Here is a 24,760-nt window from a genome sequence, read left to right as displayed (position 1 = left end):
GATTCTGTTGTTTGTAGTTGGGACTTTTCATCAATTCCTTTTGGATCATCTTTGACAGAGTCAGTGTTCCCTTGGATATTGCACTTTAATATCATTACAGAGTTTGCTGCTCAAAACCTGTGAGTAAATGCAGTTTTAACACTCAGCTTGGTGTTCCATTTGGGAACTTTCTGAAAGATCATTGATCTATTTTGGAATTTGGCTCTTCCTTTTACAGCACTAAAGAAAGGGAATGGACTATGAAATAAATTGACAAATTTGTTATACTGTTTGGTGCTTTCTTGAATCGCACTAAAGAAATGGCTTAGAATACTGTGCAGCGATGCAGTCAGTCTATTTCTCATTTCACCTGTGTCCTCAGTCTTACATATATTCCACCTTTTCCCTGTGCATCCAAAGTATGTGCTTGTTTGAAGCACTTCATTTTTGTGCAACGTAGGAACTATTTAATTTCTCCTTAAATGCTCTGCCTACGTGCAAGATGTACGAACCATTGTTGCAGTTGCAAGAAGGCTGGCTTGAAGAATCAGGCCATTTGCAAGCACAAAGTGGCTTTTTCTGATGTTTTAAATCGAAGGTCCGTGAAAGGGGTGTTTGGGTGTACCTTCCAAATACCGAATTGTAGTGGTATGTAGAAATGTTTTTCCACCGTAATGTGGCCCAAAACAATCATACTTCATCACCATCTGAGTGATTGTGGTAACCAAACATGAAACAATAAGGTATCCCGTAAAAACCTCTTACCCTTTGAGAATGTTTCAAAACAAACATTTTAAGTGCAGGCATTGGTCCTATGTACTACTGCCTATTCAAATAAAATACCAATCAAACAAATACATATATTTTTTTTAATGATCCATTTTTCCTTTAATAAATAATATTAAGAACTACTTCTTCAGTTCCACAGTTTCAAGGTTGTACTTTCCGGCACAACTTAGCATGATCCTCGCACTCTTTCATGATGTACTGATATATTGTCATTCTGATCTTGGCTGACAGCTGGGGATATAGCTCAGTGGTAGAGCATTTGACTGCAGATCAAGAGGTCCCTGGTTCAAATCCGGGTGTCCCCTCAGACTATTTTGATTCTGTTGTTTGTAGTTGGGACTTTTCATCAATTCCTTTTGGATCATCTTTGACAGAGTCAGTGTTCCCTTGGATATTGCACTTTAATAACATTACATAGTTTGCTGCTCAAAACCTGTGAGTAAATGGAGTTTTAACACTCGGCTTGGTATTCCCTTTGGGAAATTTCTGAAAGATCATTGATCTGTTTTGGAATTTGGCTCTTCCTTTTACAGCACTAAAGAAAGGGAATGGACTATGAAACAAATTGACAAATTTGTTATACTGTTTGATGCTCTCTTGAATCGCACTAAAGAAATGGCTTAGAATACTGTGCAGCGATGCAGTCAGTCTATTTCTCATTTCACCTGTGTCCTCAGTCTTACATATATTCCAGCTTTTCCCTGTGCATTAAAAGTATGTGCTTGTTTGAAGCACTTCATTTTTGTGCAACGTAGGAACTATTTAATTTCTCCTTGAAAGCTCTGCCTACTTGCAAGATGTTCAAACCCTCGTTGCAGTTGCAAGAAGGCTGGTCTGAAGAATCAGGCCAGTTGCAAGCACAAAGTGGATTTTTTTGATGTATTAAATCGAAGGTACTTGAAAGGGGTGTTTGGGTGTTCCTTCCAAATACCGAATTGTAGTGGTATGTAGAAATGTTTTTCCTCCGTAATTTGGCCAAAAAACAATCATACTTCACCACCATCTCGGTGATTGTGGTAACCAAGCATCAAATGATAATGTGTCACGTAAAAACCTCTTCCCCTTTAAGAATGTTTCAAAACAATCATTGTATGTAGAGGCATTGGTCGTATGTACCACTGCCTATTCAAATAAAATAGCAATGAAACAAATTAATCTGTTTTTTAAATGATCCAGTTTTACTTTAATAAATAATATTAAGGACTACTTCTCATGTTCCACAGTTTCAAGCCTGTACTTTCCGGCACAACTTAGCATGATCCTCTCACTCTTTCATGATGTACTGCTATTATGTCATTCTGATTTTACTCAAAAGCTGGTGATATAGCTCAGTGGTAGAGCATTTGACTGCAGATCAAGAGGTCCCTGGTTCAAATCCGGGTGTCCCCTCAGACTATTTTGATTCTGTTGTTTGTAGTTGGAACTTTTCATCAATTCCTTTTGGATCATCTTTGACAGAGTCAGTGTTCCCTTGGATATTGCATTTTAATATCATTACAGAGTTTGCTGCTCAAAACCTGTGAGTAAATGCAGTTTTAACACTCGGCTTGGTGTTCCATTTGGGAACTTTCTGAAAGATCATTGATCTATTTGGGAATTTGGCTCTTCCTTTTACAGCACTAAAGAAAGGGAATGAACTATGAAATAAATTGACAAATTTGTTATACTGTTTGGTGCTTTCTTGAATCGCACTAAAGAAATGGCTTAGAATACTGTGCAGCGATGCAGTCAGTCTATTTCTTATTTCACCTGTGTCCTCAGTCTTACATATATTCCACCTTTTCCCTGTGCATCCAAAGTATGTGCTTGTTTGAAGCACTTCATTTTTGTGCAACATAGGAACTATTTAATTTCTCCTTAAATGCTCTGCCTACGTGCAAGATGTACGAACCATTGTTGCAGTTGCAAGAAGGCTGGCCTGAAGAATCAGGCCATTTGCAAGCACAAAGTGGCTTTTTCTGATGTTTTAAATCGAAGGTCCGTGAAAGGGGTGTTTGGGTGTACCTTCCAAATACCGAATTGTAGTGGTATGTAGAAATGTTTTTCCACCGTAATGTGGCCCAAAACAATCATACTTCATCACCATCTGAGTGATTGTGGTAACCAAACATGAAACAATAAGGTATCCCGTAAAAACCTCTTCCCCTTTGAGAATGTTTCAAAACAAACATTTTAAGTGCAGGCATTGGTCCTATGTACCACTGCCTATTCAAATAAAATACCAATCAAACAAATACATATATTTTTTTTAATGATCCATTTTTCCTTTAATACATAATATTAAGAACTACTTCTACAGTTCCACGGTTTCAAGGTTGTACTTTCCGGCACAACTTAGCATGATCCTCTCACTCTTTCATGATGTACTGATATATTGTCATTCTGATCTTGGCTGACAGCTGGGGATATAGCTCAGTGGTAGAGCATTTGACTGCAGATCAAGAGGTCCCTGGTTCAAATCCGGGTGTCCCCTCATACTATTTTGAATCTGCTGTTTGTAGTTGGGAATTTTCATGAATCCCATTTGGATCATCTTTGACAGAGTCAGTGTTCCCTTGGATGTTAGACTTTAAGAACATTACAGTTTTGCTGATTAAAACTTGTGAGTAACTGCATTTTTTACACTGGGCTTGGTATTCCCTATGGGAAATTTCTGAAACATCATTGATCTATTTTGGAATTCGGCTCTACCTTTCACAGCTCTAAACAAAGGGAATGGACTATGAAACCAATTGACAAATTTGTTATACTGTTTGGTGCTCTCTTGAATCGCACTAAAGAAATGGCTTAGAATACTGGGCAGCTATGCAATCAATCTATTTCTCATTACACCTGTGTCCTCAGTCTTACATATATTCCATCTCTTCTCTGTCCATACAAAGTATGTGTTTGTTTGAAGCACTTCATTTTTGTGCAAATTAGGAACTATTTAATTTCTCCTTGAAAGCTCTGCCTACGTGCAAGATGTACAAACCCTCGTTGCAGTTGCAAGAAGGCTGGTCTGAAGAATCAGGCCAGTTGCAAGCACAAAGTGGCTTTTTTTGATGTATTAAATTGAAGGTACTTGAAAGGGGTGTTTGGGTGTTCCTTCCAAATACCGAATTGTAGTGGTATGTAGAAATGTTTTTCCATCGTAATTTGGCCAAAAAACAATCATACTTCACCACCATCTCGGTGATTGTGGTAACCAATCATCAAATGATAATGTGTCACGTAAAAACCTCTTCCCCTTTAAGAATATTTCAAAACAATCATTGTATGTAGAGGCATTTGTCTTATGTACCACGGCCTATTTAAATAAAATAGCAATGAAAAAATTTATCTGTTTTTTAAATGATCCAGTTTTACTTTAATAAATAATATTAAGGACTACTTCTCCTGTTCCACAGTTTCAAGCCTGTACTTTCCGGCACAACTTAGCATGATCCTCTCACTCTTTCATGATGTACTGATATTATGTCATTCAGATTTTACTGAAAAGCTGGGGATATAGCTCAGTGGTAGAGCATTTGACTGCAGATCAAGAGGTCCCTGGTTCAAATCTGGGTGTCCCCTCAGACTATTTTGATTCTGTTGTTTGTAGTTGGGACTTTTCATCAATTCCTTTTGGATCATCTTTGACAGAGTCAGTGTTCCCTTGGATATTGCACTTTAATAGCATTACAGAGTTTGCTGCTCAAAACCTGTGAGTAAATGGAGTTTTAACACTCGGCTTGGTATTCCCTTTGGGAAATTTCTGAAAGATCATTGATCTATTTTGGAATTTGGCTCTTCCTTTTACAGCACTAAAGAAAGGGAATGGACTATGAAACAAATTGACAAATTTGTTATACTGTTTGATGCTTTCTTGAATCGCACTAAAGAAATGGCTTAGAATACTGTGCAGCGATGCAGTCAGTCTATTTCTCATTTCACCTGTGTCCTCAGTCTTACATATATTCCACCTTTTCCCTGTGCATTAAAAGTATGTGCTTGTTTGAAGCACTTCATTTTTGTGCAACGTAGGAACTATTTAATTTCTCCTTGAAAGCTCTGCCTATGTGCAAGATGTACAAACCCTTTTTGCAGTTGCAAGAAGGCTGGTCTGAAGAATCAGGCCAGTTGCAAGCACAAAGTGGCTTTTTTTGATGTATTAAATCGAAGGTACTTGAAAGGGGTGTTTGGGTGTTCCTTCCAAATACCGAATTGTAGTGGTATGTAGAAATGTTTTTCCTCCGTAATTTGGCCAAAAAACATTCATACTTCACCACCATCTCGGTGATTGTGGTAACCAATCATCAAATGATAATGTGTCATGTAAAAACCTCTTCCGCTTTAAGAATGTTTCAAAACAATCATTGTATGTAGAGGAATTGGTCTTATGTACCACTGCCTATTCAAATAAAATAGCAATGAAACAAATTAATCTGTTTTTTAAATGAGCCAGTTTTACTTTAATAAATAATATTAAGGACTACTTCTCCTGTTCCACAGTTTCAAGCCTGTACTTTCCGGCACAACTTAGCATGATCCTCTCACTCTTTCATGATGTACTGATATTATGTCATTCTGATTTTACTGAAAAGATGGGGATATAGCTCAATGGTAGAGCATTTGACTGCAGATCAAGAGGTCCCTGGTTCAAATTCGGGTGTCCCCTCAGACTATTTTGATTCTGTTGTTTGTAGTTGGGACTTTTCATCAATTCCTTTTGGATCATCTTTGACAGAGTCAGTGTTCCCTTGGATATTGCACTTTAATAACATTACAGAGTTTGCTGCTCAAAACCTGTGAGTAAATGCAGTTTTAACACTCGGCTTGGTGTTCCCTTTGGGAACTTTCTGAAAGATCATTGATCTATTTTGGAATTTGGCTCTTCCTTTTACAGCACAAGAGAAAGGGAATGGACTATGAAATAAACTGACAAATTTGTTATACTGTTTGGTGCTTTCTTGAATCGCACTAAAGAAATGGCTTCGAATACTGTGCAGCGATGCAGTCAATCTATTTCTCATTTCACCTGTGTCCTCAGTCTTACATATATTCCACCTTTTCCCTGTGCATCCAAAGTATGTGCTTGTTTGAAGCACTTCATTTTTGTGCAACGTAGGAACTATTTAATTTCTCCTTAAATGCTCTGCCTACGTGCAAGATGTACGAACCATTGTTGCAGTTGCAAGAAGGCTGGCCTGAAGAATCAGGCCATTTGCAAGCACAAAGTGGCTTTTTCTGATGTTTTAAATCGAAGGTCCATGAAAGGGGTGTTTGGGTGTACCTTCCAAATACCGAATTGTAGTGGTATGTAGAAATGTTTTTCCACCGTAATGTGGCCCAAAACAATCATACTTCATCACCATCTGAGTGATTGTGGTAACCAAACATGAAACAATAAGGTATCCCGTAAAAACCTCTTCCCCTTTGAGAATGTTTCAAAACAAACATTTTAAGTGCAGGCATTGGTCCTATGTACCACTGCCTATTCAAATAAAATACCAATCAAACAAATACATATATTTTTTTTAATGATCCATTTTTCCTTTAATACATAATATTAAGAACTACTTCTACAGTTCCACAGTTTCAAGGTTGTACTTTCCGGCACAACTTAGCATGATCCTCTCACTCTTTCATGATGTACTGATATATCGTCATTCTGATCTTGGCTGACAGCTGGGGATATAGCTCAGTGGTAGAGCATTTGACTGCAGATCAAGAGGTCCCTGGTTCAAATCCGGGTGTCCCCTCATACTATTTTGAATCTGCTGTTTGTAGTTGGGAATTTTCATGAATCCCATTTGGATCATCTTTGACAGAGTCAGTGTTCCCTTGGATGTTACACTTTAATACCATTACAGTGTTGCTGATTAAAACTTGTGAGTAACTGCATTTTTTACACTGGGCTTGGTATTCCCTATGGGAAATTTCTGAAACATCATTGATCTATTTTGGAATTCGGCTCTACCTTTCACAGCTCTAAACAAAGGGAATGGACTATGAAACCAATTGACAAATTTGTTATACTGTTTGGTGCTCTCTTGAATCGCACTAAAGAAATGGCTTAGAATACTGGGCAGCTATGCAATCAATCTATTTCTCATTACACCTGTGTCCTCAGTCTTACATATATTCCATCTCTTCTCTGTCCATACAAAGTATGTGTTTGTTTGAAGCACTTCATTTTTGTGCAACTTCGGAACTATTTAATTTCTCCTTGAAAGCTCTGCCTACGTGCAAGATGTACAAACCTTCGTTGCAGTTGCAAGAAGGCTGGTCTGAAGAATCAGGCCAGTTGCAAGCACAAAGTGGCTTTTTTTGATGTATTAAATCAAAGGTACTTGAAAGGGGTGTTTGGGTGTTCCTTCCAAATACCGAATTGTAGTGGTATGTAGAAATGTTTTTCCATCGTAATTTGGCCAAAACACAATCATACTTCACCACCATCTCGGTGATTGTGGTAACCAATCATCAAATGATAATGTGTCACGTAAAAACCTCTTCCCCTTTAAGAATGTTTCAAAACAATCATTGTACGTAGAGGCATTGGTCTTATGTACCACTGCCTATTCAAATAAAATAGCAATGAAACAAAGTAATCCGTTTTTTAAATGATACAGCTTTCCTTTAATAAATAATATTAACTACTACTTCTCCTGTTCCACAGTTTCAAGCCTGTACTTTCCGGCACAACTTAGCATGATCCTCTCACTCTTTCATGATGTACTGATATTATGTCATTCTGATTTTACTGAAAAGTTGGGGATATAGCTCATTGGTAGAGCATTTGACTGCAGATATAGAGGTCCCTGGTTCAAATCCGGGTGTCCCCTCAGACTATTTTGATTCTGTTGTTTGTAGTTGGGACTTTTCATCAATTCCTTTTGGATCATCTTTGACAGAGTCAGTGTTCCCTTGGATATTGCACTTTAATAGCATTACATAGTTTGCTGCTCAAAACCTGTGAGTAAATGGAGTTTTAACACTCGGCTTGGTATTCCCTTTGGGAAATTTCTGAAAGATCATTGATCTATTTTGGAATTTGGCTCTTCCTTTTACAGCACTAAATAAAGGGAATGGACTATGAAACAAATTGACAAATGTGTTATACTGTTTGGTGCTCTCTTGAATCGCACTAAAGAAATGGCTTAGAATACTGTGCAGCGATGCAGTCAGTCTATTTCTCATTTCACCTGTGTCCTCAGTCTTACATATATTCCAGCTTGGATGTACCATGTTACAACGTATACCGATACAACTACCTACCATTACAATGCGACCATTACAACGCATACCATTACAACGCATAGCACTTTGGGGTGCTGGATAGTGGTAAGTATAGTTTTACTATTCTAACTCCAGTCCCCGTGGACCCTAGGGAAGGTGTTGGATAGTAAATTATACTTATTCCCTATTCTATAGCGCCCCCCAGCGCAATGCGTTGTAATGGTATGCGTTGTAAAAGTCGCGTTGTAATGGTAGTGCGGAGTAACGAATGCGTTGTAACAGGTGCATACCAGCTTTTCCCTGTGCATTAAAAGTATGTGCTTGTTTGAAGCACTTCATTTTTGTGCAACGTAGGAACTATTTAATTTCTCCTTGAAAGCTCTGCCTACGTGCAAGATGTTCAAACCCTCGTTGCAGTTGCAAGAAGGCTGGTCTGAAGAATCAGGCCAGTTGCAAGCACAAAGTGGATTTTTTTGATGTATTAAATCGAAGGTACTTGAAAGGGGTGTTTGGGTGTTCCTTCCAAATACCGAATTGTAGTGGTATGTAGAAATGTTTTTCCTCCGTAATTTGGCCAAAAAACAATCATACTTCACCACCATCTCGGTGATTGTGGTAACCAATCATCAAATGATAATGTGTCACGTAAAAACCTCTTCCCCTTTAAGAATGTTTCAAAACAATCATTGTATGTAGAGGCATTGGTCGTATGTACCACTGCCTATTCAAATAAAATAGCAATGAAATAAATTAATCTGTTTTTTAAATGATCCAGTTTTACTTTAATAAATAATATTAAGGACTACTTCTCATGTTCCACAGTTTCAAGCCTGTACTTTCCGGCACAACTTAGCATGATCCTCTCACTCTTTCATGATGTACTGCTATTATGTCATTCTGATTTTACTGAAAAGCTGGGGATATAGCTCAGTGGTAGAGCATTTGACTGCAGATCAAGAGGTCCCTGGTTCAAATCCGGGTGTCCCCTCAGACTATTTTGATTCTGTTGTTTGTAGTTGGGACTTTTCATCAATTCCTTTTGGATCATCTTTGACAGAGTCAGTGTTCCCTTGGATATTGCACTTTAATATCATTACAGAGTTTGCTGCTCAAAACCTGTGAGTAAATGCAGTTTTAACACTCAGCTTGGTGTTCCATTTGGGAACTTTCTGAAAGATCATTGATCTATTTTGGAATTTGGCTCTTCCTTTTACAGCACTAAAGAAAGGGAATGGACTATGAAATAAATTGACAAATTTGTTATACTGTTTGGTGCTTTCTTGAATCGCACTAAAGAAATGGCTTAGAATACTGTGCAGCGATGCAGTCAGTCTATTTCTCATTTCACCTGTGTCCTCAGTCTTACATATATTCCACCTTTTCCCTGTGCATCCAAAGTATGTGCTTGTTTGAAGCACTTCATTTTTGTGCAGCGTAGGAACTATTTAATTTCTCCTTAAATGCTCTGCCTACGTGCAAGATGTACGAACCATTGTTGCAGTTGCAAGAAGGCTGGCTTGAAGAATCAGGCCATTTGCAAGCACAAAGTGGCTTTTTCTGATGTTTTAAATCGAAGGTCCGTGAAAGGGGTGTTTGGGTGTACCTTCCAAATACCGAATTGTAGTGGTATGTAGAAATGTTTTTCCACCGTAATGTGGCCCAAAACAATCATACTTCATCACCATCTGAGTGATTGTGGTAACCAAACATGAAACAATAAGGTATCCCGTAAAAACCTCTTACCCTTTGAGAATGTTTCAAAACAAACATTTTAAGTGCAGGCATTGGTCCTATGTACTACTGCCTATTCAAATAAAATACCAATCAAACAAATACATATATTTTTTTTAATGATCCATTTTTCCTTTAATAAATAATATTAAGAACTACTTCTTCAGTTCCACAGTTTCAAGGTTGTACTTTCCGGCACAACTTAGCATGATCCTCGCAATCTTTCATGATGTACTGATATATTGTCATTCTGATCTTGGCTGACAGCTGGGGATATAGCTCAGTGGTAGAGCATTTGACTGCAGATCAAGAGGTCCCTGGTTCAAATCCGGGTGTCCCCTCAGACTATTTTGATTCTGTTGTTTGTAGTTGGGACTTTTCATCAATTCCTTTTGGATCATCTTTGACAGAGTCAGTGTTCCCTTGGATATTGCACTTTAATAACATTACATAGTTTGCTGCTCAAAACCTGTGAGTAAATGGAGTTTTAACACTCGGCTTGGTATTCCCTTTGGGAAATTTCTGAAAGATCATTGATCTATTTTGGAATTTGGCTCTTCCTTTTACAGCACTAAAGAAAGGGAATGGACTATGAAACAAATTGACAAATTTGTTATACTGTTTGATGCTCTCTTGAATCGCACTAAAGAAATGGCTTAGAATACTGTGCAGCGATGCAGTCAGTCTATTTCTCATTTCACCTGTGTCCTCAGTCTTACATATATTCCAGCTTTTCCCTGTGCATTAAAAGTATGTGCTTGTTTGAAGCACTTCATTTTTGTGCAACGTAGGAACTATTTAATTTCTCCTTGAAAGCTCTGCCTACTTGCAAGATGTTCAAACCCTCGTTGCAGTTGCAAGAAGGCTGGTCTGAAGAATCAGGCCAGTTGCAAGCACAAAGTGGATTTTTTTGATGTATTAAATCGAAGGTACTTGAAAGGGGTGTTTGGGTGTTCCTTCCAAATACCGAATTGTAGTGGTATGTAGAAATGTTTTTCCTCCGTAATTTGGCCAAAAAACAATCATACTTCACCACCATCTCGGTGATTGTGGTAACCAAGCATCAAATGATAATGTGTCACGTAAAAACCTCTTCCCCTTTAAGAATGTTTCAAAACAATCATTGTATGTAGAGGCATTGGTCGTATGTACCACTGCCTATTCAAATAAAATAGCAATGAAACAAATTAATCTGTTTTTTAAATGATCCAGTTTTACTTTAATAAATAATATTAAGGACTACTTCTCATGTTCCACAGTTTCAAGCCTGTACTTTCCGGCACAACTTAGCATGATCCTCTCACTCTTTCATGATGTACTGCTATTATGTCATTCTGATTTTACTCAAAAGCTGGTGATATAGCTCAGTGGTAGAGCATTTGACTGCAGATCAAGAGGTCCCTGGTTCAAATCCGGGTGTCCCCTCAGACTATTTTGATTCTGTTGTTTGTAGTTGGAACTTTTCATCAATTCCTTTTGGATCATCTTTGACAGAGTCAGTGTTCCCTTGGATATTGCATTTTAATATCATTACAGAGTTTGCTGCTCAAAACCTGTGAGTAAATGCAGTTTTAACACTCGGCTTGGTGTTCCATTTGGGAACTTTCTGAAAGATCATTGATCTATTTGGGAATTTGGCTCTTCCTTTTACAGCACTAAAGAAAGGGAATGAACTATGAAATAAATTGACAAATTTGTTATACTGTTTGGTGCTTTCTTGAATCGCACTAAAGAAATGGCTTAGAATACTGTGCAGCGATGCAGTCAGTCTATTTCTCATTTCACCTGTGTCCTCAGTCTTACATATATTCCACCTTTTCCCTGTGCATCCAAAGTATGTGCTTGTTTGAAGCACTTCATTTTTGTGCAACATAGGAACTATTTAATTTCTCCTTAAATGCTCTGCCTACGTGCAAGATGTACGAACCATTGTTGCAGTTGCAAGAAGGCTGGCCTGAAGAATCAGGCCATTTGCAAGCACAAAGTGGCTTTTTCTGATGTTTTAAATCGAAGGTCCGTGAAAGGGGTGTTTGGGTGTACCTTCCAAATACCGAATTGTAGTGGTATGTAGAAATGTTTTTCCACCGTAATGTGGCCCAAAACAATCATACTTCATCACCATCTGAGTGATTGTGGTAACCAAACATGAAACAATAAGGTATCCCGTAAAAACCTCTTCCCCTTTGAGAATGTTTCAAAACAAACATTTTAAGTGCAGGCATTGGTCCTATGTACCACTGCCTATTCAAATAAAATACCAATCAAACAAATACATATATTTTTTTTAATGATCCATTTTTCCTTTAATACATAATATTAAGAACTACTTCTACAGTTCCACGGTTTCAAGGTTGTACTTTCCGGCACAACTTAGCATGATCCTCTCACTCTTTCATGATGTACTGATATATTGTCATTCTGATCTTGGCTGACAGCTGGGGATATAGCTCAGTGGTAGAGCATTTGACTGCAGATCAAGAGGTCCCTGGTTCAAATCCGGGTGTCCCCTCATACTATTTTGAATCTGCTGTTTGTAGTTGGGAATTTTCATGAATCCCATTTGGATCATCTTTGACAGAGTCAGTGTTCCCTTGGATGTTAGACTTTAATAACATTACAGTTTTGCTGATTAAAACTTGTGAGTAACTGCATTTTTTACACTGGGCTTGGTATTCCCTATGGGAAATTTCTGAAACATCATTGATCTATTTTGGAATTCGGCTCTACCTTTCACAGCTCTAAACAAAGGGAATGGACTATGAAACCAATTGACAAATTTGTTATACTGTTTGGTGCTCTCTTGAATCGCACTAAAGAAATGGCTTAGAATACTGGGCAGCTATGCAATCAATCTATTTCTCATTACACCTGTGTCCTCAGTCTTACATATATTCCATCTCTTCTCTGTCCATACAAAGTATGTGTTTGTTTGAAGCACTTCATTTTTGTGCAAATTAGGAACTATTTAATTTCTCCTTGAAAGCTCTGCCTACGTGCAAGATGTACAAACCCTCGTTGCAGTTGCAAGAAGGCTGGTCTGAAGAATCAGGCCAGTTGCAAGCACAAAGTGGCTTTTTTTGATGTATTAAATTGAAGGTACTTGAAAGGGGTGTTTGGGTGTTCCTTCCAAATACCGAATTGTAGTGGTATGTAGAAATGTTTTTCCATCGTAATTTGGCCAAAAAACAATCATACTTCACCACCATCTCGGTGATTGTGGTAACCAATCATCAAATGATAATGTGTCACGTAAAAACCTCTTCCCCTTTAAGAATATTTCAAAACAATCATTGTATGTAGAGGCATTTGTCTTATGTACCACGGCCTATTTAAATAAAATAGCAATGAAAAAATTTATCTGTTTTTTAAATGATCCAGTTTTACTTTAATAAATAATATTAAGGACTACTTCTCCTGTTCCACAGTTTCAAGCCTGTACTTTCCGGCACAACTTAGCATGATCCTCTCACTCTTTCATGATGTACTGATATTATGTCATTCAGATTTTACTGAAAAGCTGGGGATATAGCTCAGTGGTAGAGCATTTGACTGCAGATCAAGAGGTCCCTGGTTCAAATCTGGGTGTCCCCTCAGACTATTTTGATTCTGTTGTTTGTAGTTGGGACTTTTCATCAATTCCTTTTGGATCATCTTTGACAGAGTCAGTGTTCCCTTGGATATTGCACTTTAATAGCATTACAGAGTTTGCTGCTCAAAACCTGTGAGTAAATGGAGTTTTAACACTCGGCTTGGTATTCCCTTTGGGAAATTTCTGAAAGATCATTGATCTATTTTGGAATTTGGCTCTTCCTTTTACAGCACTAAAGAAAGGGAATGGACTATGAAACAAATTGACAAATTTGTTATACTGTTTGATGCTTTCTTGAATCGCACTAAAGAAATGGCTTAGAATACTGTGCAGCGATGCAGTCAGTCTATTTCTCATTTCACCTGTGTCCTCAGTCTTACATATATTCCACCTTTTCCCTGTGCATTAAAAGTATGTGCTTGTTTGAAGCACTTCATTTTTGTGCAACGTAGGAACTATTTAATTTCTCCTTGAAAGCTCTGCCTATGTGCAAGATGTACAAACCCTTTTTGCAGTTGCAAGAAGGCTGGTCTGAAGAATCAGGCCAGTTGCAAGCACAAAGTGGCTTTTTTTGATGTATTAAATCGAAGGTACTTGAAAGGGGTGTTTGGGTGTTCCTTCCAAATACCGAATTGTAGTGGTATGTAGAAATGTTTTTCCTCCGTAATTTGGCCAAAAAACATTCATACTTCACCACCATCTCGGTGATTGTGGTAACCAATCATCAAATGATAATGTGTCATGTAAAAACCTCTTCCGCTTTAAGAATGTTTCAAAACAATCATTGTATGTAGAGGAATTGGTCTTATGTACCACTGCCTATTCAAATAAAATAGCAATGAAACAAATTAATCTGTTTTTTAAATGAGCCAGTTTTACTTTAATAAATAATATTAAGGACTACTTCTCCTGTTCCACAGTTTCAAGCCTGTACTTTCCGGCACAACTTAGCATGATCCTCTCACTCTTTCATGATGTACTGATATTATGTCATTCTGATTTTACTGAAAAGATGGGGATATAGCTCAATGGTAGAGCATTTGACTGCAGATCAAGAGGTCCCTGGTTCAAATTCGGGTGTCCCCTCAGACTATTTTGATTCTGTTGTTTGTAGTTGGGACTTTTCATCAATTCCTTTTGGATCATCTTTGACAGAGTCAGTGTTCCCTTGGATATTGCACTTTAATAACATTACAGAGTTTGCTGCTCAAAACCTGTGAGTAAATGGAGTTTTAACACTCGGCTTGGTGTTCCCTTTGGGAACTTTCTGAAAGATCATTGATCTATTTTGGAATTTGGCTCTTCCTTTTACAGCACAAGAGAAAGGGAATGGACTATGAAATAAACTGACAAATTTGTTATACTGTTTGGTGCTTTCTTGAATCGCACTAAAGAAATGGCTTAGAATACTGTGCAGCGATGCAGTCAGTCTATTTCTCATTTCACCTGTGTCCTCAGTCTTACATATATTCCAGCTTGGATGTACCATGTTACAACGTATACCGTTACAACTACCTACCATTACAATGCGACCATTACAACGCATACCATTACAACGCATAGCGCTTTGGGGTGCTGGATAGTGGTAAGTATAATTTACTATTCTAACTCCAGTCCCCGTGAACCCTAGGGAAGGTGTTGGATAGTAAATTATACTTATTCCCTATCCTATAGCGCCCCCCAGCGCAATGCGTTGTAATTGTATTCGTTGTAAAAGTCGCGTTGTAATGCTAGTGCGGAGTAACGAATGCGTTGTAACAGGTGCATACCAGCTTTTCCCTGTGCATTAAAAGTATGTGCTTGTTTGAAGCACTTCATTTTTGTGCAACGTAGGAACTATTTAATTTCTCCTTGAAAGCTCTGCCTACGTGCAAGATGTTCAAACCCTCGTTGCAGTTGCAAGAAGGCTGGTCTGAAGAATCAGGCCAGTTGCCAGCACAAAGTGGCTTTTTTTGATGTATTAAATCGAAGGTACTTGAAAGGGGTGTTTGGGTGTTCCTTCCAAATACCGAACTGTAGTGGTATGTAGAAATGTTTTTCCTCCGTAATTTGGCCAAAAAACAATCATACTTCACCACCATCTCGGTGATTGTGGTAACCAATCATCAAATGATAATGTGTCACGTAAAAACCTCTTCCCCTTTAAGAATGTTTCAAAACAATCATTGTATGTAGAGGCATTGGTCCTATGTACCACTGCCTATTCAAATAAAATAGCAATGAAACAAATTAATCTGTTTTTTAAATGATCCAGTTTTACTTTAATAAATAATATTAAGGACTACTTCTCCTGTTCCACAGTTTCAAGCCTGTACTTTCCGGCACAACTTAGCATGATCCTCTCACTCTTTCATGATGTACTGATATTATGTCATTCTGATTTTACTGAAAAGCTGGGGATATAGCTCAGTGGTAGAGCATTTGACTGCAGATCAAGAGGTCCCTGGTTCAAATCCGGGTGTCCCCTCAGACTATTTTGATTCTGTTGTTTGTAGTTGGGACTTTTCATCAATTCCTTTTGGATCATCTTTGACAGAGTCAGTGTTCCCTTGGATATTGCACTTTAATATCATTACAGAGTTTGCTGCTCAAAACTTGTGAGTAAATGCAGTTTTAACACTCAGCTTGGTGTTCCATTTGGGAACTTTCTGAAAGATCATTGATCTATTTTGGAATTTGGCTCTTCCTTTTACAGCACTAAAGAAAGGGAATGGACTATGAAATAAATTGACAAATTTGTTATACTGTTTGGTGCTTTCTTGAATCGCACTAAAGAAATGGCTTAGAATACTGTGCAGCGATGCAGTCAGTCTATTTCTCATTTCACCTGTGTCCTCATTCTTACATATATTCCACCTTTTCCCTGTGCATCCAAAGTATGTGCTTGTTTGAAGCACTTCATTTTTGTGCAACATAGGAACTATTTAATTTCTCCTTAAATGCTCTGCCTACGTGCAAGATGTACGAACCATTGTTGCAGTTGCAAGAAGGCTGGCCTGAAGAATCAGGCCATTTGCAAGCACAAAGTGGCTTTTTCTGATGTTTTAAATCGAAGGTCCGTGAAAGGGGTGTTTGGGTGTACCTTCCAAATACCGAATTGTAGTGGTATGTAGAAATGTTTTTCCACCGTAATGTGGCCCAAAACAATCATACTTCATCACCATCTGAGTGATTGTGGTAACCAAACATGAAACAATAAGGTATCCCGTAAAAACCTCTTCCCCTTTGAGAATGTTTCAAAACAAACATTTTAAGTGCAGGCATTGGTCCTATGTACTACTGCCTATTCAAATAAAATACCAATCAAACAAATACATATATTTTTTTAATGATCCATTTTTCCTTTAATAAATAATATTAAGAACTACTTCTACAGTTCCACAGTTTCAAGGTTGTACTTACCGGCACAACTTAGCATGATCCTTGCACTCTTTCATGATGTACTGATATATTGTCATTCTGATTTTGGCTGACAGCTGGGGATATAGCTCAGTGGTAGAGCATTTCACTGCAGATCAAGCGGTCCCTGGTTCAAATCTGGGTGTCCCCTCATACTATTTTGAATCTGCTGTTTGTAGTTGGGAATTTTCATGAATCCCATTTGGATCATCTTTGACAGAGTCAGTGTTCCCTTGGATGTTACACTTTAATACCATTACAGTGTTGCTGATTAAAACTTGTGAGTAACTGCATTTTTTACACTGGGCTTGGTATTCCCTATGGGAAATTTCTGAAACATCATTGATCTATTTTGGAATTCGGCTCTACCTTTCACAGCTCTAAACAAAGGGAATGGACTATGAAACCAATTCACAAATTTGTTATTCTGTTTGGTGCTCTCTTGAATCGCACTAAAGAAATGGCTTAGAATACTGGGCAGCTATGCAATCAATCTATTTCTCATTACACCTGTGTCCTCAGTCTTACATATATTCCATCTCTTCTCTGTCCATACAAAGTATGTGTTTGTTTGAAGCACTTCATTTTTGTGCAACTTAGGAACTATTTAATTTCTCCTTGAAAGCTCTGCCTACGTACAAGATGTACAAACCCTCGTTGCAGTTGCAAGAAGGCTGGTCTGAAGAATCAGGCCAGTTTTAAGCACAAAGTGGCTTTTTTTTATGTATTAAATCGAAGGTACTTGAAAGGGGTGTTTGGGTGTTCCTTCCAAATACCGAATTGTAGTGGTATGTAGAAATGTTTTTCCATCGTAATTTGGCCAAAAAACAATCATACTTCACCACCATCTCGGTGATTGTGGTAACCAATCATCAAATGATAATGTGTCACATAAAAACCAATTCGCCTTTAAAAATGTTTCAAAACAATCATTGTATGTAGAGGCATTGGTCTTATGTACCAATGCCTATTCAAATAAAATAGCAATGAAACAAAGTAATCCGTTTTTTAAATGATACAGCTTTCCTTTAATAAATAATATTAACTACTGCTTCTCCTGTTCCACAGTTTCAAGCCTGTACTTTCCGGCACAACTTAGCATGATCCTCTCACTCTTTCATGATGTACTGATATTATGTCATTCTGATTTTACTGAAAAGCTGGGGATATAGCTCAGTGGTAGAGCATTTGACTGTAGATCAAGAGGTCCCTGGTTCAAATCCGGGTGTCACCTCAGACTATTTTGATTCTGTTGTTTGTAGTTGGGACTTTTCATCAATTCCTTTTGGATCATCCTTGACAGAGTCAGTGTTCCCTTGGATATTGCACTTTAATAGCATTACATAGTTTGCTGCTCAAAACCTGTGAGTAAATGGAGTTTTAACACTCGGCTTGGTATTCCCTTTGGGAAATTTCTGAAAGATCATTGATTTATTTTGGAATTTTGCTCTTCCTTTTACAGCACTAAAGAAAGGGAATGGACTATGAAACAAATTGACAAATTTGTTATACTGTTTGGTGCTTTCTTGAATCGCACTAAAGAAATGGCTTAGAATACTGTGCAGCAATGCAGTCAGTCTATTTCTCATTTCACCTGTGTCCTCAGACTTACATATATTCCAGCTTTTCCCTGTGCATTAAAAGTATGTGCTTGTTTGAAGCACTTCATTTTTGTGCAACGTAGGAACTATTTAATTTCTCCTTGAAAGCTCTGCCTACGTACAAGATGTTCAAACCCTCGTTGCAGTTGCAAGAAGGCTGGTCTGAAGAATCAGGCCAGTTGCAAGCACAAAGTGGCTTTTTTTGATGTATTAAATCGAAGGTACTTGAAAGGGGTGTTTGGGTGTTCCTTCCAAATACCGAATTGTAGTGGTATGTAGAAATGTTTTTCCTCCGTAATTTGGCCAAAAAACAATCATACTTCACGACCATCTCGGTGATTGTGGTAACCAATCATCAAATGATAATGTGTCACGTAAAAACCTCTTCCCCTTTAAGAATGTTTCAAAACAATCATTGTATGTAGAGGCTTTGGTCTTATGTACCACTGCCTATTCAAATAAAATAGCAATGAAACAAATTAATCTGTTTTTTAAATGATCCAGTTTTACTTTAATAAATAATATTAAGGACTACTTCTCATGTTCCACAGTTTCAAGCCTGTACTTTCCGGCACAACTTAGCATGATCCTCTCACTCTTTCATGATGTACTGATATTATGTCACTCTGATTTTACTGAAAAGCTGGGGATATAGCTCAGTGGTAGAGCATTTGACTGCAGATCAAGAGGTCCCTGGTTCAAATCCGGGTGTCCCCTCAGACTATTTTGATTCTGTTGTTTGTAGTTGGGACTTTTCATCAATTCCTTTTGGATCATCTTTGACAGAGTCAGTGTTCCCTTGGATATTGCACTTTAATAGCATTACAGAGTTTGCTGCTCAAAACCTGTGAGTAAATGGAGTTTTAACACTCGGCTTGGTATTCCCTTTGGGAAATTTCTGAAAGATCATTGATCTATTTTGGAATTTGGCTCTTCCTTTTACAGCACTAAAGAAAGGGAATGGACTATGAAACAAATTGACAAATTTGTTATACTGTTTGATGCGTTCTTGAATCGCACTAAAGAAATGGCTTAGAATACTGTGCAGCGATGCAGGGGGTCTATTTCTCATTTCACCTGTGTCCTCAGTCTTACATATATTCCACCTTTTCCCTGTGCATTAAAAGTATGTGCTTGTTTGAAGCACTTCATTTTTGTGCAACGTAGGAACTATTTAATTTCTCCTTGAAAGCTCTGCCTACGTGCAAGATGTACAAACCCTCGTTGCAGTTGCAAGAAGGCTGGTCTGAAGAATCAGGCCAGTTGCAAGCACAAAGTGGCTTTTTTTGATGTATTAAATCGAAGGTACTTGAAAGGGGTGTTTGGGTGTTCCTTCCAAATACCGAATTGTAGTGGTATGTAGAAATGTTTTTCCTCCGTCATTTTGCCAAAAAACATTCATACTTCACCACCATCTCGGTGATTGTGGTAACCAATCATCAAATGATAATGTGTCATGTAAAAACCTCTTCCGCTTTAAGAATGTTTTAAAACAATCATTGTATGTAGAGGCATTGGTCTTATGTACCACTGCCTATTCAAATAAAATAGCAATGAAACAAAGTAATCCGTTTTTTAAATGATACAGCTTTCCTTTAATAAATAATATTAATTACTACTTCTCCTGTTCCACAGTTTCAAGCCTGTACTTTCCGGCACAACTTAGCATGATCCTCTCACTCTTTCATGATGTACTGATATTATGTCATTCTGCTAATACTGAAAAGCTGGGGATATAGCTCAGTGGTAGAGCATTTGACTGCAGATCAAGAGGTCCCTGGTTCAAATCCGGGTGTCCCCTCATACTATTTTGATTCTGTTGTTTGTAGTTGGGACTTTTCATCAATTCCTTTTGGATCATCTTTGACAGAGTCAGTGTTCCCTTGGATATTGCACTTTAATAGCATTACATAGTTTGCTGCTCAAAACCTGTGAGTAAATGGAGTTTTAACACTCGGCTTGGTATTCCCTTTGGGAAATTTCTGAAAGATCATTGATCTATTTTGGAATTTGGCTCTTCCTTTTACAGCACTAAAGAAAGGGAATGGACTATGAAACAAATTGACAAATTTGTTATACTTTTTGGTGCTCTCTTGAATCGCACTAAAGAAATGGCTTAGAATACTGTGCAGCGATGCAGTCAGTCTATTTCTCATTTCACCTGTGTCCTCAGTCTTACATATATTCCAGCTTTTCCCTGTGCATTAAAAGTATGTGCTTGTTTGAAGCACTTCATTTTTGTGCAACGTAGGAACTATTTAATTTCTTCTTGAAAGCTCTGCCTACGTGCAAGATGTTCAAACCCTCGTTGCAGTTGCAAGAAGGCTGGTCTGAAGAATCAGGCCAGTTGCAAGCACAATGTGGCTTTTTTTGATGTATTAAATCGAAGGTACTTGAAAGGGGTGTTTGGGTGTTCCTTCCAAATACCGAATTGTAGTGGTATGTAGAAATGTTTTTCCTCCGTAATTTGGCCACAAAACAATCATACTTCACCACCATCTCGGTGATTGTGGTAACCAATCATCAAATGATAATGTGTCACGTAAAAACCTCTTCCCCTTTAAGAATGTTTCAAAACAATCATTGTATGTAGAGGCATTGGTCTTATGTACCACTGCCTATTCAAATAAAATAGCAATGAAACAAATTAATCTGTTTTTTAAATGATCCAGTTTTACTTTAATAAATAATATTAAGGACTACTTCTCCTGTTCCACAGTTTCAAGCCTGTACTTTCCGGCACAACTTAGCATGATCCTCTCACTCTTTCATGATGTACTGATATTATGTCATTCTGATTTTACTGAAAAGCTGGGGATATAGCTCAGTGGTATAGCATTTGACTGCAGATCAAGAGGTCCCTGGTTTAAAACCGGATGTCCCCTCAGACTATTTTGATTCTGTTGTTTGTAGTTGGGACTTATCATCAATTCCTTTTGGATCATCTTTGACAGAGTCAGTGTTCCCTTGGATATTGCACTTTAATATCATTATAGAGTTTGCTGCTCAAAACCTGTGAGTAAATGCAGTTTTAACACTCGGCTTGGTGTTCCATTTGGGAACTTTCTGAAAGATCATTGATCTATTTTGGAATTTGGCTCTTCCTTTTACAGCACTAAAGAAAGGGAATGGACTATGAAACAAATTGACAAATTTGTTATACTGTTTGGTGCCTTCTTGAATCGCACTAAAGAAATGGCTTAGAATACTGTGCAGCGATGCAGTCAGTCTATTTCTCATTTCACCTGTGTCCTCGGTCTTACATATATTCCACCTTTTCCCTGTGCATCCAAAGTATGTGCTTGTTTGAAGCACTTCATTTTTGTGCAACGTAGGAACTATTTAATTTCTCCTTAAATGCTCTGCCTACGTGAAAGATGTACGAACCATTGTTGCAGTTGCAAGAAGGCTGGCCTGAAGAATCAGGCCATTTGCAAGCACAAAGTGGCTTTTTCTGATGTTTTAAATCTAAGGTCCGTGAAAGGGGTGTTTGGGTGTACCTTCCAAATACCGAATTGTAGTGGTATGTAGAAATGTTTTTCCACCGTAATGTGGCCCAAAACAATCATACTTCATCACCATCTGAGTGATTGTGGTAACCAAACATGAAACAATAAGGTATCCCGTAAAAACCTCTTCCCCTTTGAGAATGTTTCAAAACAAACATTTTAAGTGCAGGCATTGGTCCTATGTACCACTGCCTATTCAAATATAATACCAATCAAACAAATACATATATATTTTTTAATGATCCATTTTTCCTTTAATAAATAATATTAAGAACTACTTCTACAGTTCCACAGTTTCAAGGTTGTACTTTCCGGCACAACTTAGCATGATCCTCTCACTCTTTCATGATGTACTGATATATTGTCATTCTGATCTTGGCTGACAGCTGGGCATATAGCTCAGTGGTAGAGCATTTGACTGCAGATCAAGCGGTCCCTGGTTCAAATCCGGGTGTCCCCTCATACTATTTTGAATCTGCTGTTTGTAGTTGGGAATTTTCATGAATCCCATTTGGATCATCTTTGACAGAGTCAGTGTTCCCTTGGATGTTACACTTTAATACCATTACAGTGTTGCTGATTAAAACTTGTGAGTAACTGCATTTTTTACACTGGGCTTGGTATTCCCTATGGGAAATTTCTGAAACATCATTGATCTATTTTGGAATTCGGCTCTACCTTTCACAGCTCTAAACAAAGGGAATGGACTATGAAACCAATTCACAAATTTGTTATTCTGTTTGGTGCTCTCTTGAATCGCACTAAAGAAATGGCTTAGAATACTGGGCAGCTATGCAATCAATCTATTTCTCATTACACCTGTGTCCTCAGTCTTACATATATTCCATCTCTTCTCTGTCCATACAAAGTATGTGTTTGTTTGAAGCACTTCATTTTTGTGCAACTTAGGAACTATTTAATTTCTCCTTGAAAGCTCTGCCTACGTACAAGATGTACAAACCCTCGTTGCAGTTGCAAGAAGGCTGGTCTGAAGAATCAGGCCAGTTTTAAGCACAAAGTGGCTTTTTTTTATGTATTAAATCGAAGGTACTTGAAAGGGGTGTTTGGGTGTTCCTTCCAAATACCGAATTGTAGTGGTATGTAGAAATGTTTTTCCATCGTAATTTGGCCAAAAAACAATCATACTTCACCACCATCTCGGTGATTGTGGTAACCAATCATCAAATGATAATGTGTCACATAAAAACCAATTCGCCTTTAAAAATGTTTCAAAACAATCATTGTATGTAGAGGCATTGGTCTTATGTACCACTGCCTATTCAAATAAAATAGCAATGAAACAAAGTAATCCGTTTTTTAAATGATACAGCTTTCCTTTAATAAATAATATTAACTACTACTTCTCCTGTTCCAAAGTTTCAAGCCTGTACTTTCCGGCACAACTTAGCATGATCCTCTCACTCTTTCATGATGTACTGATATTATGTCATTCTGATTTTACTGAAAAGCTGGGGATATAGCTCAGTGGTAGAGCATTTGACTGCAGATCAAGAGGTCCCTGGTTCAAATCCGGGTGTCCCCTCAGACTATTTTGATTCTGTTGTTTGTAGTTGGGACTTTTCATCAATTCCTTTTGGATCATCTTTGACAGAGTCAGTGTTCCCTTGGATATTGCACTTTAATAGCATTACAGAGTTTGCTGCTCAAAACCTGTGAGTAAATGGAGTTTTAACACTCGGCTTGGTATTCCCTTTGGGAAATTTCTGAAAGATCATTGATCTATTTTGGAATTTGGCTCTTCCTTTTACAGCACTAAAGAAAGGGAATGGACTATGAAACAAATTGACAAATTTGTTATACTGTTTGATGCGTTCTTGAATCGCACTAAAGAAATGGCTTAGAATACTGTGCAGCGATGCAGTCAGTCTATTTCTCATTTCACCTGTGTCCTCAGTCTTACATATATTCCACCTTTTCCCTGTGCATTAAAAGTATGTGCTTGTTTGAAGCACTTCATTTTTGTGCAACGTAGGAACTATTTAATTTCTCCTTGAAAGCTCTGCCTACGTGCAAGATGTACAAACCCTCGTTGCAGTTGCAAGAAGGCTGGTCTGAAGAATCAGGCCAGTTGCAAGCACAAAGTGGCTTTTTTTGATGTATTAAATCGAAGGTACTTGAAAGGGGTGTTTGGGTGTTCCTTCCAAATACCGAATTGTAGTGGTATGTAGAAATGTTTTTCCTCCGTCATTTTGCCAAAAAACATTCATACTTCACCACCATCTCGGTGATTGTGGTAACCAATCATCAAATGATAATGTGTCATGTAAAAACCTCTTCCGCTTTAAGAATGTTTTAAAACAATCATTGTATGTAGAGGCATTGGTCTTATGTACCACTGCCTATTCAAATAAAATAGCAATGAAACAAAGTAATCCGTTTTTTAAATGATACAGCTTTCCTTTAATAAATAATATTAATTACTACTTCTCCTGTTCCACAGTTTCAAGCCTGTACTTTCCGGCACAACTTAGCATGATCCTCTCACTCTTTCATGATGTACTGATATTATGTCATTCTGCTTATACTGAAAAGCTGGGGATATAGCTCAGTGGTAGAGCATTTGACTGCAGATCAAGAGGTCCCTGGTTCAAATCCGGGTGTCCCCTCATACTATTTTGATTCTGTTGTTTGTAGTTGGGACTTTTCATCAATTCCTTTTGGATCATCTTTGACAGAGTCAGTGTTCCCTTGGATATTGCACTTTAATAGCATTACATAGTTTGCTGCTCAAAACCTGTGAGTAAATGGAGTTTTAACACTCGGCTTGGTATTCCCTTTGGGAAATTTCTGAAAGATCATTGATCTATTTTGGAATTTGGCTCTTCCTTTTACAGCACTAAAGAAAGGGAATGGACTATGAAACAAATTGACAAATTTGTTATACTTTTTGGTGCTCTCTTGAATCGCACTAAAGAAATGGCTTAGAATACTGTGCAGCGATG

General features: G+C 37.9%; 21 non-coding genes across 21 annotated transcripts; all 21 read left to right on the top strand.

Moving 5' to 3' along the window:
- Positions 1-1,001: 1,001 nt before the first annotated feature.
- Positions 1,002-1,073, top strand: TRNAC-GCA (transfer RNA cysteine (anticodon GCA)). The gene has a single exon. It is a non-coding gene; the product is annotated as a tRNA-Cys (tRNA).
- A 1,012-nt stretch (positions 1,074-2,085) lies between these two features.
- TRNAC-GCA (transfer RNA cysteine (anticodon GCA)) lies at positions 2,086-2,157 on the top strand. Its single transcript has one exon. It is a non-coding gene; the product is annotated as a tRNA-Cys (tRNA).
- A 1,012-nt stretch (positions 2,158-3,169) lies between these two features.
- On the top strand, positions 3,170-3,241 carry TRNAC-GCA (transfer RNA cysteine (anticodon GCA)). Its single transcript has one exon. It is a non-coding gene; the product is annotated as a tRNA-Cys (tRNA).
- A 1,010-nt stretch (positions 3,242-4,251) lies between these two features.
- Positions 4,252-4,323, top strand: TRNAC-GCA (transfer RNA cysteine (anticodon GCA)). The gene has a single exon. It is a non-coding gene; the product is annotated as a tRNA-Cys (tRNA).
- Positions 4,324-5,335: 1,012 nt separating this feature from the next.
- On the top strand, positions 5,336-5,407 carry TRNAC-GCA (transfer RNA cysteine (anticodon GCA)). Its single transcript has one exon. It is a non-coding gene; the product is annotated as a tRNA-Cys (tRNA).
- A 1,012-nt stretch (positions 5,408-6,419) lies between these two features.
- On the top strand, positions 6,420-6,491 carry TRNAC-GCA (transfer RNA cysteine (anticodon GCA)). The gene has a single exon. It is a non-coding gene; the product is annotated as a tRNA-Cys (tRNA).
- A 1,011-nt stretch (positions 6,492-7,502) lies between these two features.
- On the top strand, positions 7,503-7,574 carry TRNAC-GCA (transfer RNA cysteine (anticodon GCA)). Its single transcript has one exon. It is a non-coding gene; the product is annotated as a tRNA-Cys (tRNA).
- Positions 7,575-8,884: 1,310 nt separating this feature from the next.
- On the top strand, positions 8,885-8,956 carry TRNAC-GCA (transfer RNA cysteine (anticodon GCA)). The gene has a single exon. It is a non-coding gene; the product is annotated as a tRNA-Cys (tRNA).
- A 1,012-nt stretch (positions 8,957-9,968) lies between these two features.
- TRNAC-GCA (transfer RNA cysteine (anticodon GCA)) lies at positions 9,969-10,040 on the top strand. Its single transcript has one exon. It is a non-coding gene; the product is annotated as a tRNA-Cys (tRNA).
- Positions 10,041-11,052: 1,012 nt separating this feature from the next.
- On the top strand, positions 11,053-11,124 carry TRNAC-GCA (transfer RNA cysteine (anticodon GCA)). Its single transcript has one exon. It is a non-coding gene; the product is annotated as a tRNA-Cys (tRNA).
- Positions 11,125-12,136: 1,012 nt separating this feature from the next.
- TRNAC-GCA (transfer RNA cysteine (anticodon GCA)) lies at positions 12,137-12,208 on the top strand. The gene has a single exon. It is a non-coding gene; the product is annotated as a tRNA-Cys (tRNA).
- Positions 12,209-13,218: 1,010 nt separating this feature from the next.
- On the top strand, positions 13,219-13,290 carry TRNAC-GCA (transfer RNA cysteine (anticodon GCA)). The gene has a single exon. It is a non-coding gene; the product is annotated as a tRNA-Cys (tRNA).
- Positions 13,291-14,302: 1,012 nt separating this feature from the next.
- Positions 14,303-14,374, top strand: TRNAC-GCA (transfer RNA cysteine (anticodon GCA)). Its single transcript has one exon. It is a non-coding gene; the product is annotated as a tRNA-Cys (tRNA).
- Positions 14,375-15,683: 1,309 nt separating this feature from the next.
- On the top strand, positions 15,684-15,755 carry TRNAC-GCA (transfer RNA cysteine (anticodon GCA)). The gene has a single exon. It is a non-coding gene; the product is annotated as a tRNA-Cys (tRNA).
- A 1,011-nt stretch (positions 15,756-16,766) lies between these two features.
- On the top strand, positions 16,767-16,838 carry TRNAC-GCA (transfer RNA cysteine (anticodon GCA)). Its single transcript has one exon. It is a non-coding gene; the product is annotated as a tRNA-Cys (tRNA).
- Positions 16,839-17,849: 1,011 nt separating this feature from the next.
- TRNAY-GUA (transfer RNA tyrosine (anticodon GUA)) lies at positions 17,850-17,921 on the top strand. Its single transcript has one exon. It is a non-coding gene; the product is annotated as a tRNA-Tyr (tRNA).
- Positions 17,922-18,933: 1,012 nt separating this feature from the next.
- On the top strand, positions 18,934-19,005 carry TRNAC-GCA (transfer RNA cysteine (anticodon GCA)). Its single transcript has one exon. It is a non-coding gene; the product is annotated as a tRNA-Cys (tRNA).
- A 1,012-nt stretch (positions 19,006-20,017) lies between these two features.
- Positions 20,018-20,089, top strand: TRNAC-GCA (transfer RNA cysteine (anticodon GCA)). Its single transcript has one exon. It is a non-coding gene; the product is annotated as a tRNA-Cys (tRNA).
- A 2,096-nt stretch (positions 20,090-22,185) lies between these two features.
- Positions 22,186-22,257, top strand: TRNAC-GCA (transfer RNA cysteine (anticodon GCA)). Its single transcript has one exon. It is a non-coding gene; the product is annotated as a tRNA-Cys (tRNA).
- Positions 22,258-23,268: 1,011 nt separating this feature from the next.
- Positions 23,269-23,340, top strand: TRNAC-GCA (transfer RNA cysteine (anticodon GCA)). The gene has a single exon. It is a non-coding gene; the product is annotated as a tRNA-Cys (tRNA).
- A 1,012-nt stretch (positions 23,341-24,352) lies between these two features.
- On the top strand, positions 24,353-24,424 carry TRNAC-GCA (transfer RNA cysteine (anticodon GCA)). Its single transcript has one exon. It is a non-coding gene; the product is annotated as a tRNA-Cys (tRNA).
- The last annotated feature ends 336 nt before the right edge of the window (positions 24,425-24,760 follow it).

Source organism: Lissotriton vulgaris, chromosome 1_1 (assembly GCF_964263255.1).
Source record: "Lissotriton vulgaris chromosome 1_1, aLisVul1.2, whole genome shotgun sequence".
Lineage (NCBI taxonomy): Eukaryota > Metazoa > Chordata > Amphibia > Caudata > Salamandridae > Lissotriton > Lissotriton vulgaris.
The sequence above is the reverse complement of the archived record's forward strand: the minus strand, read 5'-3'. Positions and strand labels throughout refer to the sequence as shown.